This window comes from Triticum aestivum, chromosome 2A (genome assembly GCF_018294505.1).
Source record: "Triticum aestivum cultivar Chinese Spring chromosome 2A, IWGSC CS RefSeq v2.1, whole genome shotgun sequence".
Lineage (NCBI taxonomy): Eukaryota > Viridiplantae > Streptophyta > Magnoliopsida > Poales > Poaceae > Triticum > Triticum aestivum.
This window is the reverse complement of record NC_057797.1, coordinates 753,747,798-753,759,647: the sequence shown is the minus strand read 5'-3', so window position 1 is coordinate 753,759,647 and position 11,850 is coordinate 753,747,798. Positions and strand designations below refer to the sequence as shown.

At 48.4% G+C, this 11,850-nt stretch overlaps 1 pseudogene; it reads left to right on the top strand.

Moving 5' to 3' along the window:
- Positions 1 to 362: 362 nt before the first annotated feature.
- Positions 363 to 11,850, top strand: part of LOC123191995 (G-type lectin S-receptor-like serine/threonine-protein kinase At4g27290) — a 33,243-nt pseudogene continuing 21,755 nt past the window's right edge.

Genomic DNA, 11,850 nt, shown 5'->3' with positions numbered 1-11,850 from the left:
ATGCTGATAAACATCCCTGTTGCGTGATTGGGGAGCCATGTTGTCTCATCTTGCTGCGAGATTATTGCCGGCATGTAGTTTTACTTTCCTTCTCCTTTTCCCACTTACTGTAACTCTATGCTATTGTTTTAGTTCAGTAATAATATAAGGTTCAGGCCTGCGTAATCCCGCTATTGACGTGTAAAAAATAAATATCTACCAGGTTAACCGTACGTAAGGTGAACTAGTCCACAATAATTTATCTTCTGTTATTTGGAAGAAGAAGAAGAAAAGGCATCCCGTTCCCGGTTCAAGCAGTCCATGTACATCACTAGCATATGTCCCTGCTTCGTGCAAGAAGAGCGCAAAGAAACTTCTCCGTCATGAGGCCAACTCGCCAGCTCGTCCTGCTGCTCTTCTTGGCATGCATTTTGCTCCTTTCCACCCAAACCCCCGGTTCTGACAAGCTCGAGATAGGCCAGAACCTCACCGACGGCGACACGCTCGTCTCAGCCGGCGGCTCGTTCACCCTGGGGTTCTTCTCCCCCGGGGCGTCCACCAAGAGATACCTGGGCCTGGGCATATGGTTCTCGGTGTCCAACGACACTGTTTACTGGGTAGCCAACCGCGCCGACCCTCTGCTGGGCGACATGTCCGGCATGTTGGTGTTCAACGGCGGCGGCACCCTCCTCCTGCTAGACGGCTCTCGTCGGACGCTCTGGTCATCGGATTTCTCCGGCGGCGCTACTGCTGCGGCGGCCCAGCTTCTTGAGTCCGGCAATCTGGTCGTGCGCAACGGCAGCAGTGTCACCTACCTGTGGCAGTCGTTCGATCACCCGTCCGACACCTTGCTGTCCGGCATGAAGCTCGGCAGGAACTTCTGGACAGGAGCCGAGTGGCAGCTCACATCGTGGCGCTCGGCCGACGATCCGTCTCCGGGAGACTACCGCCGCACGCTGGAATCTAGCGGACTGCCGGAGATCGTCACGTGGTACGTACGGCGGCGTGATGACGTACCGCACGGGCCCCTGGAACGGGGTCTACTTCAACGGCGTCCCGGAGGCGTTGACGTACCAGGACAGGTACCCGCTGCATGTGACGGGCCTCACGGCCAGGCCGATGGAGATAACCTACGGGTACACCGCCGTGGCCGGCGCTCCGCTGACTCGCGTCGTGGTGAACCACACCGGCGTGGCGGGGCGGCTGGTGTGGGACGCGAGCACCCAGGCGTGGGTCTCCTTCTTCAGCAGGGGGGCGAGGGACAGTACCTGCGATGCCTACGGCAAGTGCGGGGCGTTTGGCCTCTGCGACCCCGAGGCGGCGTCCTCGTCGTTCTGCGGCTGTGTGCCGGGGTTCAGCCCCGTGTCGCCGGCGGCGTGGCAAATGAAGCAATATGCGGGCGGGTGCCGGCGAGATATGCTCGTCTGGACTGTGGCGGCGGGACGACGACGGACCGCTTCAGGGAGGTGCCAAGTGTGAGGTTTCCCGACACGCAAAATGCGACGGTGGACCTTGATATGGCTACTTTGGAGGAGTGCCGGGACAGGCGCCTCGCCGACTGCTCGTGCTTGTCCTACGCCGCCGCCGATATCCGAGGCGGTGGCAATCGTAGCGGCTGCGTCATGTGGGTGGATGCCATCGTTGATCTTCGACTCATTGTCAGCGAGCAGAGTCTCTACTTGAGGTTGTCCGAATCAGAATTTGGTATGTACATCCATTCTCGTGCTCTTATCCATTTTATTCTACGGAGCATGGCCATTTTTTGTCTTGAAATAATTCACTAGATTTGCTTTGGCTGCCACAGATGTAGCAGATGGCCGTAAGAGGTTTCCTATTGTACCGGTTGTGGCACCTGTAGCTTCTGCAGCAGCTATTCTTCTGGTCGTTTTTGTGATTTGGTGGAGATGGAGGAGCAGAATCTTAGGTAAATTGTATACCTCCCTTTTGCTCTTATTTTGCATGAGAAAAAAAGGGGAAATGCATGGTAAATAGGAGTACAATGCTGAAGTCCGTGCTCATTAGGGCATGTACAATGATGTTATCTTAGGAGTGCCACGTAGGATAAATGATGAGGTGAAGGAGATAGAACTCATAAGAGAAGGCTTGTCTTCTCTTATTTAAGATAAGACAAGAGATGATCTCTTAGCACAATATGTCTCACCACGTTTTTAGGAATTGCTAGTTATTGAAGATAATGCTAAGAGATGATCCATTATAGACATTTTTCTTTGTCATCTCTAAATTACATGCAAAACTTAAGATAAGATTATCTTATCAACCATTGTACATGCCCTTACAAGCACTAGTAGAAAACAGGGCTTTGGTCCAGGCCGGATCAGCCCATTAGTCCCGGTTCAGTCCAGAACCGGGACCAATGTGGACATTGGTCCCGGTTCGTGACCCCAGGGGGCCGGCCGGGCCACGTGGGCCATTGGTCCCGGTTCATCTGGACCTTTTGGTCCCGATTGGTGGGATGAACCGGGACCAATGGGCCTCGCTCCTGGCTCACCACCATTGGTCCCGGTTCGTGGCTTGAACCGGGACCAAAGGCTCCCCTTTAGTCCTGGCTCATGTCACCAACCGGGACCAATGAGGTGCCTATATATACCCCTCGCTCGCGAGCAGAGCACCCCAGTGCTCTGTTTTTCTCTGGCCGAGGGGGAGAGGGCTTGGTGGTGCTCTAGCTCACCTCCTATGCACACAAGGTGTTCAATGGAATGCCCGAGCCACACTACTTAAGCTTTCTCCTCTCCAAGCTCGATCTCCAAACTCCATTTTCCATAATATTTGTCTAGGTTTAGCGGTCCGTCACGCCCCGTCCCCGTCTTCACCGCCGTCGATCACCCGCGCCGAGCTCATCGCCGGCACCACCATGGTGAGCCTCTTGTTCTTATCTTCTTTCTGAAAGGAAAAATATTCTTACTTGTATGTTTACATAGGTACTTGTATTATTTTCTTACTTTTATTATTGCATCTTATATAGTGCGATGGTTTTGGTATCCGCCCCCGTCGGCCCTCGTCCTGTCTATGATTCGGATGTGGTATATATATTATCTTTATAACTATTGGTTCATTTATTGTTTATGAAAATTATGCCGACCAACGTGACATAGATTTTATTTATGTAGGATGTATGTGAATCGGAAATGCCAACCAACCCTATTGTCGAGAGGTTAAATTTAGTTGAAGAAGAAAACAATTTGTTGAAGGAAAAAATAAAAAAAATTGAGGAGGAGAAGATGATATTGGAGTTGCATGTTGCGGATGTCGTCGATGATCACAAGATCAAGATGGATGCAATGTGCTTGAAGATTAGAAAGATTAGAAAATATGCCATTCATACCGAGGCTTGGTATCATTATGCCGTTGGATCAATTGTTACCTTGGTTGCGATTATGATCGCATTTGTTTTCGCATTGAAATGTTTTACATAGTTTCAATGTATGGTTTAATTAATTAGATGCTCTGGAGAGCTATATGTTGTTAGATGAGAACTATGTATGCACTTTGGTTTTAATGTGATGATGAACTTCTATTAATTTGGACACTTAATTATATATAATGCACGCAGATGAACCGGCAATGGATGTACGGTGACAGACACACCTGCGAGTACATTAAGGGCGTGCATGAGTTTCTCGATGCGGCTGAGGCAAACAAGCAGAATGGTTTTATGTGTTGTCCATGCACTGAATGTGGGAATACGAGGTCTTACTCTAACCGGAAAATCCTTCACTCCCACCTGCTTTACAAGGGTTTCATGCCACAGTATAATGTTTGGACGAGGCACGGAGAAATAGGGGTTATGATGGAAGACGGCGAAGAAGAAGAGTACGATGACAACTATGTGCCCCCTGAATAAGGTGATGCTGTAACGGGGGGAGCTGGTGAAGATCAAGAGGAACCAGACGATGTGCCCAATGATGCTGCAACGGGTGAAACTGCTGAAGATCAAGAGAAAACAGACGATGTGTCCGATGATGATGATCTCCGCCGGGTCATTGTCGATGCAAGGACGCAATGCGAAAGTCAAAAGGAGAAGCTGAAGTTCGATCGCATGTTAGAGGATCACAAAAAAGGGTTATACCCCAATTGCGAAGATGACAACACAAAGCTCGGTACCGTACTGGAATTCCTGCAGTGGAAGGCAGAGAATGCCGTGGCTGACAAAGGATTTGAGAAGCTACTGAAAATATTGAAGAAGAAGCTTCCAAAGGATAACGAATTGCCCGACAGTACATACGCAGCAAAGAAGGTCGTATGCCCTCTAGGATTGGAGGTGGAGAAGATACATGCATGCCCTAATGACTGCATCCTCTACCGCGGTGCATACAAGGATCTGAACGCATGCCCGGTATGCGGTGCATTGCGGTATAAGATCAGACGAGATGACCCTGGTGATGTTGACGGCGAGCCCCCCAGGAAGAGGGTTCCTGCGAAGGTGATGTGGTATGCTCTTATAATACCACGGTTGAAACGTCTGTTCAGAAACGAAGAGCATGCCAAGTTGATGCAATGGCACAGTGAGAACCGAAAGAAAGATGGGAAGTTGAGAGCACCCGCTAACGGGTCACAGTGGAGAAAAATCGAGAGAAAGTACTGGGATGAGTTTGCAAAGGACCCAAGGAATGTATAGTTTGCTTTAAGCGCGGATGGCATTAATCCTTTCGGGGAGCAGAGCAGCAATCACAGCACCTGACCCGTGACTCTATGTATGTATAACCTTCCTCCTTGGATGTGCATGAAGCGGAAGTTCATTATGATGCCAGTTCTCATCCAAGGCCCTAAGCAACCCGACAACGAAATTGATGTGTACCTAAGGCCATTAGTTGAAGAACTTTTACAGCCGTGGAATGGAAATGGTGTACGTACGTGGGATGAGCACAGACAGGAGGAATTTAACCTTAAGGCCTTGCTGTTCGTGACCATCAACGATTGGCCCGCTCTCAGTAACCTTTCAGGACAGATAAACAAAGGATACCACGCATGCACGCACTATTTAGATGACACTGAAAGTATATACCTGGACAAATGCATGAAGAATGTGTACCTGGGCCATCGTCGATTTCTTCCGACCAACCATCAATGTCGAAAGAAAGGCAAGCATTTCAAAGGCGAGGCAGATCATCGGAAGAAGCCCGCCATGCGTACCAGTGATCACGTACTTGCTATGGTCAATGATTTACACTACGTAATCTTTGGAAAGGGTCCCGGCGGACTAGCTGTTCTGAATGACGCTGAGGGACACGCACCCATGTGGAAGAAGAAATCTATATTTTGGGACCTACCCTACTGGAAAGACCTAGAGGTCCGCTCCTCAATCGACGTGATGCACGTGACGGAGAACCTTTGCGTGAACCTGCTAGGCTTCTTGGGCGTGTATGGGAAGACAAAAGATACACCTGAGGCACGGGAGGACCTGCAACGTTTGCACAAAAAAGACGGCAAGCCTCTGAAGCAGTATAAAGCTCCTGCCAGCTACGCTCTTACAAAAAAAGAGAAAGAAATCTTCTTTGAATGCCTGCTCAGTATGAAGGTCACGACTAGCTTCTCGTCGAATATAAAGGAAATAATAAATATGCCAGAGAAAAAGTTTCAGAACCTAAAGTCTCATGACTGCCACGTGATTATGACGCAACTGCTTCCGGTTGCATTGAGGGGGCTTCTACCAGAAAACGTCCGATTAGCCATTGTGAAGCTATGTGCATTCCTCGATGCAATCTCTCAGAAGGTGATCGATCCAGAAATCGTACCAAGGCTAAGGAGTGATGTGGCGCAATGTCTTGTCAGTTTCGAGCTGGTGTTCCCACCATCCTTCTTATATATCATGACGCACGTCCTAGTTCATCTAGTCGACGAGATCGTCATCCTGGGGCCCGTATTTCTACACAATATGTTCCCCCTTTGAGAGGTTCATGGGAGTCCTAAAGAAATATGTCCGTAACCGCGCTAGGCCAGAAGGAAGCATCTCCATGGGCCATCAAACAGAGGATGTTATCGGGTTTTGTGTTGACTTCATTCCTGGCCTTAAGAAGATAGGTCTCCCTCAATCGCGGTATGAGGGGAGACTGACTGGAAAAGGCACTCTTGGAAGAGACTCAATAATATGCAGGGACGGATGTTCTTGGTCTCAAGCACACTACACAGTTCTACAGAACTCTACCTTGGTGACCCCGTATGTCGATGAACACAAGAACAGTCTGCGCTCCAAACAACCAGAACAGTGCGACGACTGGATTACATGTGAACACATCAGGACTTTCAGCAGTTGGTTGGAAACACGTCTCAGAGGTGAAAACACTGTTTGTGATGAGTTGTACTTGTTGTCCAGGGGACCATCTTTGACTGTATTGACTTACAAAGGATACGAGATAAATGGGAATACATTTTACACGATCGCCCATGATCAAAAGAGCACCAACCAAAATAGCGGTGTCCGCTTTGATGCAACAACCAAGAGCGGAAAGGACACATATTATGGTTACATAGTGGACATATGGGAACTTGACTACGGACCTGATTTTAAGGTCCCTTTGTTTAAGTGCAAATGGGTCAATCTGTTAGGCGGCGGGGTACAGGTAGACCCACAGTACGGAATGACAACAGTGGAAAAATCTTGGGTACACTGACGAACCGTTCGTCCTAGCCAATGATGTGGCACAGGTTATCTATGTGAAGGACATGTCTACCAAACCGAGAAAAAGAAAAGATAAGGAAGCGAATACATCATACGATGAGCCAAAGCGCCACATAGTTCTTTCAGGAAAAAGGGACATCCTGGGAGTGGACGACAAGACAGACATGTCTGAAGATTATGAAAAGTTTCATGAAATTCCTCCCTTCAATGTCAAGGCTGACCCAAGCATCCTGATAAACAATGAAAATTATCCATGGTTACAGCGCAATAAGCAACTGAAACAAGCGAAGAAAAAGTGAAGACTTTCTCCCGCAACTATTATGATGATACCATGCCAACTTTGTAACACACGAACATGCTACCATTGTCCGTTTTGTACATGCACATGCTATGTGGGTGAAATTATGATATCATGCCAACTTTCAACTTTTCCAGAGTTCATTTGAAATGCTTTCATGTCTTATGGTTCGGCCCTCGTAATACCATGACCATTAGTCCCTGGCTCATGCCAACTTTCAACTTTCAACTTTCTAAAACTAAAAGCAAAAAGAATAAAAAATAAAGCAAAAAACAAAAGAAAATAAATAATGCAGAAAAAAAACAAAAAAACTGGAAAAATAGCAACAATAAGTATTTTGTTGTAAGTAGAAACAAAATAAAATAAATAAAGCAACAGAAAGTTTATAATTTTGCTGACCTAAAAGCAAAAAGAATTAAAAAATGAAGCAAAAAACAAAGGAAAATAAATAATACTGAAAACAAAACAAAAAAAACTAGAAAAAGTGAAAATAGCAACAATAAGTATTTTGTTGTAAGTAGAAACAAAATAAAATAAATAAAGCAACAAAGAAAACAAAAAAACAAAAAAAGTGTTTTCAAATTTGAAAACTAATGGCACTAACAGAAAGTTTATAATTTTTCTAAAACTAAAAGCAAAAAGAATTAAAAAATAAAGCAAAAAACAAAACAAAAAAATAATGCAGAAAACAAAACAAAAAACTGGAAAATAATTAAATATAGCAACAATAAGTATTTTGTTGTAAGTAGAAACAAAAAAACAAAAAAACAAAAAAAGTGCCACCTACTGGGCACCCACGGCCTGAATACGACTAGAAACACTACCATGGGCCAGGATTCAGGCCCGCGGGAGGCCTAGTAGGCCCACAGGCACACATTGCACGGTTAGGCCCGAAAGCCTGCTTTGGAGAGGAGCTCGAGAGGGAAGGCGCACCGCACCTTATAAACAGGTGCGGCTCCCTCTCAAGTAGGGAGGTGGGACTAAACATTTGGGCGCGGGGTAGCACAAGGCCTTTGGTCCCGGTTGGTGGCACCAACCGGGACTAAAGGGGGCATTGGTCATGGTTGGTGCCACGAACCATGACCAATGCCCCTCTGTAGTCCCGGTTGGTGTCACCAACCGGGACCAAAGGCCGCCGCTTCCCGCCCTTTGGGCTGCTGAAAATTGGCCTTTGGTCCCGGTTGGTGGCACGAACCGGGACCATAGGTAGGCATTCGTCCCGGTTCGTGCCACGAACCGGGACCAATGCTCTGGCTATATATACAACACTTGGGAAATTTCCGCCAACTGCTCCCATTCCTCATCGTCGACGCCGCCAGGCTGCCCCTCTCGCGTCGTCGCCGCCGCCGAGCCCTGCCCCTCTCGCGTCGTCGCCGCCGCCACCGCCGAGCCCTGCCCCGACGCCATCAGGCTGCTCCACTTCGCCGTCCTCACCGCCGCCGCCGAGCCCTACCCCGACGCCTTCCCGGCCCGCTCCCACTGTGAGCCGCCATGCCGTTCCCCTCCTCTCCTCCTCTCCCCCCACCGCACCCTGCCGCCGCCGCCAGCCGTGCTCTCTTGCCGCGCCCCGACGATGCCGCTTGACCGTGCTCCGCTTGCCGCACCGCCGGTTCGCCGCCGCCGCCCGCCATGCTCTGCCTCGACGCCGCCGCCTGGCCGCGCTCCGCTTGCCGTGCCGCCGCCGGTTTGCCGCCGCACCCTGCCTCCGCTGCCCGCCTCTATTAGTTTTTTTGAGATATGTATGCATGTGTGTAGTGTATATGTGTATGTGTGTGCAGTGTATATGTGTGTGCATGCAGATATGTATTAGTTTTTTATTTAGGTTGTTAATTAGTAGATATTAATTTTGTTCATATATGTATGGATGCATGTGGCTATGTATGTATGTATGTATGTATGTATGGGGTATGTCGTTGTCGATATACCCCCTACCAGATAACTTCGACATGAGGGGGGTCAATATACCCCCTCCCCGATAACTTCGACATGATGGGGGGAGGGGGTCGCCGAGGGTTCGAGGGTCACCGAGTGTTCGAGGGTTCGTGGGGGCGAGGGTCGGGAACTAACTAGGGTAGAGGGTCGAGGGTTGCCGAGTGTTCGAGGGATCGAGGGGGCGAGGGTCGGGAACTAGCTAGGGTAGAGGGTCGAGGGTCGCCAAGTGTTCGAGGGGGCGAGGGTCGGGAAGAAGAGGAGAAAAAAAGAGGAGGAGAAGAAGGAATAGAGGAGAAGAAAACTTCTTCTCCTCTATTCTTTCTTCTTCTCCTCTTTTTTTTCTTCTTCTTCCTCTTCTTAAGGGATCAAGGGTCGAGGGTTTCAGGGTCAAGGGTTCTATACGGTCAAGGGTTCCAGGGTCGTCTAGGGGTCGAGGGTTCCAGGGTCGTCGAGGGTTCGAGGGGTCGAGGATCGCCGAGGGGTCGAGAGAGGTTTCCTAGTGTCAAAGTATTGAAGAAATCCATGGCTTCATCATTAGCCGGAAGTAACCAGGGCATGATGAAGTCCTCCAAAGTTATTTTGGAATGGTGTCCCGGATAAGATAATTTGCCTTTTTGTATGAATTTCAGCAAAGGCCTTCCAAATAACGATATTTGGAAGGTTCTTGCTGAACTTTGTACCAAAAAGCGAATTATCTTATCTGGGACTCCGTTCCAAAATAACTTTGGAGAGCTTCGTACCATCATGCACCTGTTACTTTCGCCTAATGATGAAGACATGGTTTTGTTGAATCCTTTGACACTAGGCAACCTTCCGACCCCTCGGCGATCCTCTCGAACATGAGAGGAAGAAGAGGATAAAAAAAAGAACTCCTCTATTCTTTCTTCTCCTCTTTTTTTTCTTCTTCTTCCTCTTTATTTTATCGGGAACGAGGGTCGTCGAGGGTCGCCGAGCGGTAGAGGAGAAACCCTAAATAGAAAGTATCGTCGGTGTGAGATACATGTACCGTCGGTGTCGGACACTACATCCACGTCCCACAAGTGGTGCGGGCTTCGACGCCCACGTCACTTGTGGGACGTGGATGTAGTGTCCGACACCGACGGCCACATGTATCTCACACCCACGATACTTGCTATTTAGGGTTTCCTCTACCGTTCGGTGACCCTGACCCTCGACGACCCTCTATCTTTCTTCTCCTCTTTTTTTCTTCTTCTTCTCTTCTTCTCTTTTTTCTTCTTCTTGTTCCTCTTTATTTTATCGAGAACGAGGGTCGTCGAGGGTCGCAGAGCGGTAGAGGAGAAACCCTAAATAGAAAGTATCATCGGTGTGAGATACATGTACCGTCGGTGTCGGACACTACATCCACGTCCTACAAGTGGCGCGGGCTTCGATGCCCACGTCACTTGTGGGACGTGGATGTAGTGTCCGACACCGACGGCCACATGTATCTCACACCCACGATACTTGCTATTTAGGGTTTCCTCTACCGCTCGGTGACCCTCGACGACCCTCGTTCCTGATAAAAAAAAGAGGAAGAAGAAGAAAAAAAGAGGAGAAGAAAGAATAGAGGAGTAGAGGAAGAAGAAGAAAAAAGAGAGGAGAAGAAATAATAGAGTTCACTCCTCTATTCTTTCTTCTCCTCTTTTTTTTCTTCTTCTTCCTCTTTTTTTTATCCTTGAAGCGTTGTCGAGGCCACCCCAAACCCTAGAGAAGCAGCGTCGAGGCCACCCCAAACCCTAGAGAAGCAGCGTCGAGGCCACTAATTAATATTAGTTCTACGTTTGCCACTAATATATCCATCTGTCATGTTTGAATAATAATTGCCATGTTGTCAATATTTGTAGAAACTATGGACACCGCCCGAGACGAAGTACAAGAAGAGTTGTTGGGGGACATAATCGCATGAGGAAGTGATGCCGTCTGCTCGTTGTTTCTCAACGACACCGATGGTCTGGAAGCAGCTGGCTATGATTATGATGGCTCCGGTGACCTAATGCCGGTGCAAGAAGGAGACCGTGAGGACGGCTCCGGTGACCCAATGCCGGTGCAAGAAGGAGACCGTGATGACGTCTCCGGTGACCGAACCGAGTCCGGCCAGGTATATATATTAGTTAAGCTTCTGCTGACTAGCTAATTGATGCATTCATTGTTTTGGTATGTACACATATTAATTAAGTCTTTGTTCTTTTTTCTAGCCCTCCGGATCGAGCACAACTTCGGTAAAGAGACGAGGCCTGAAGAAAAAGTTGAGCTCGGATGAAAAGTTTGAGATCATAGCAATCGCGCCCGACGGCCAACCGATTGAACCCCTCCGGACAAAGAGCGCATTTGTTGCTCAGTGCGGGGTTTTGGTTAGGGACAAGATCCCGATCAGCATCCAGCAATGGTTTAAGCCGGCTACAGAAGACCCTGAGGTGTCTTATGTCAATGATATGCAAAAAAATGATCTTTGGACTGAGCTGAAGTCAAATTTCACCCTACCGCCAGAGGATAATCCAGAGAAGCCAGTTAAAGAGCAATTAATCAAGTATTTTGCTCTTAAGAGGATGGCAGAACTATTCAGGAGGTGGAAGAAAGAGCTGAATAAGTTTGTCGAAAATAATGAGACACCAGAATTCAAGGGCAGATATGAGAAGATCAGAGATCACTGGCCCGCATTTGTGGCCCACAAGACATCAGAAAAGAGTAAGAACATGTCGGCGACAAACAAGCAAAATGTTGCAAAGAAGAAGCATCACCATCGCACGGGGTCAGGTGGCTACCTCGTAGCCCGGCCTAAGTGGGCCAAGACTGAGAATGATCTGGTTGATAAAGGGATCGAACCAGAGACAATTAACTGGCCAGACCGTTGCTGGACTTGGTTCTTTGGGGCTAGCGGAACCTTGGACGCTGTAACAGGGAAGTGCATTTGGACGAACGATCAAATGGACATACCAGTCAGGAAGCTTCAGCACTATATCGAAGCAGCACAGCAAGGGACGTTCTTTCCAGACAGAGAGAACGA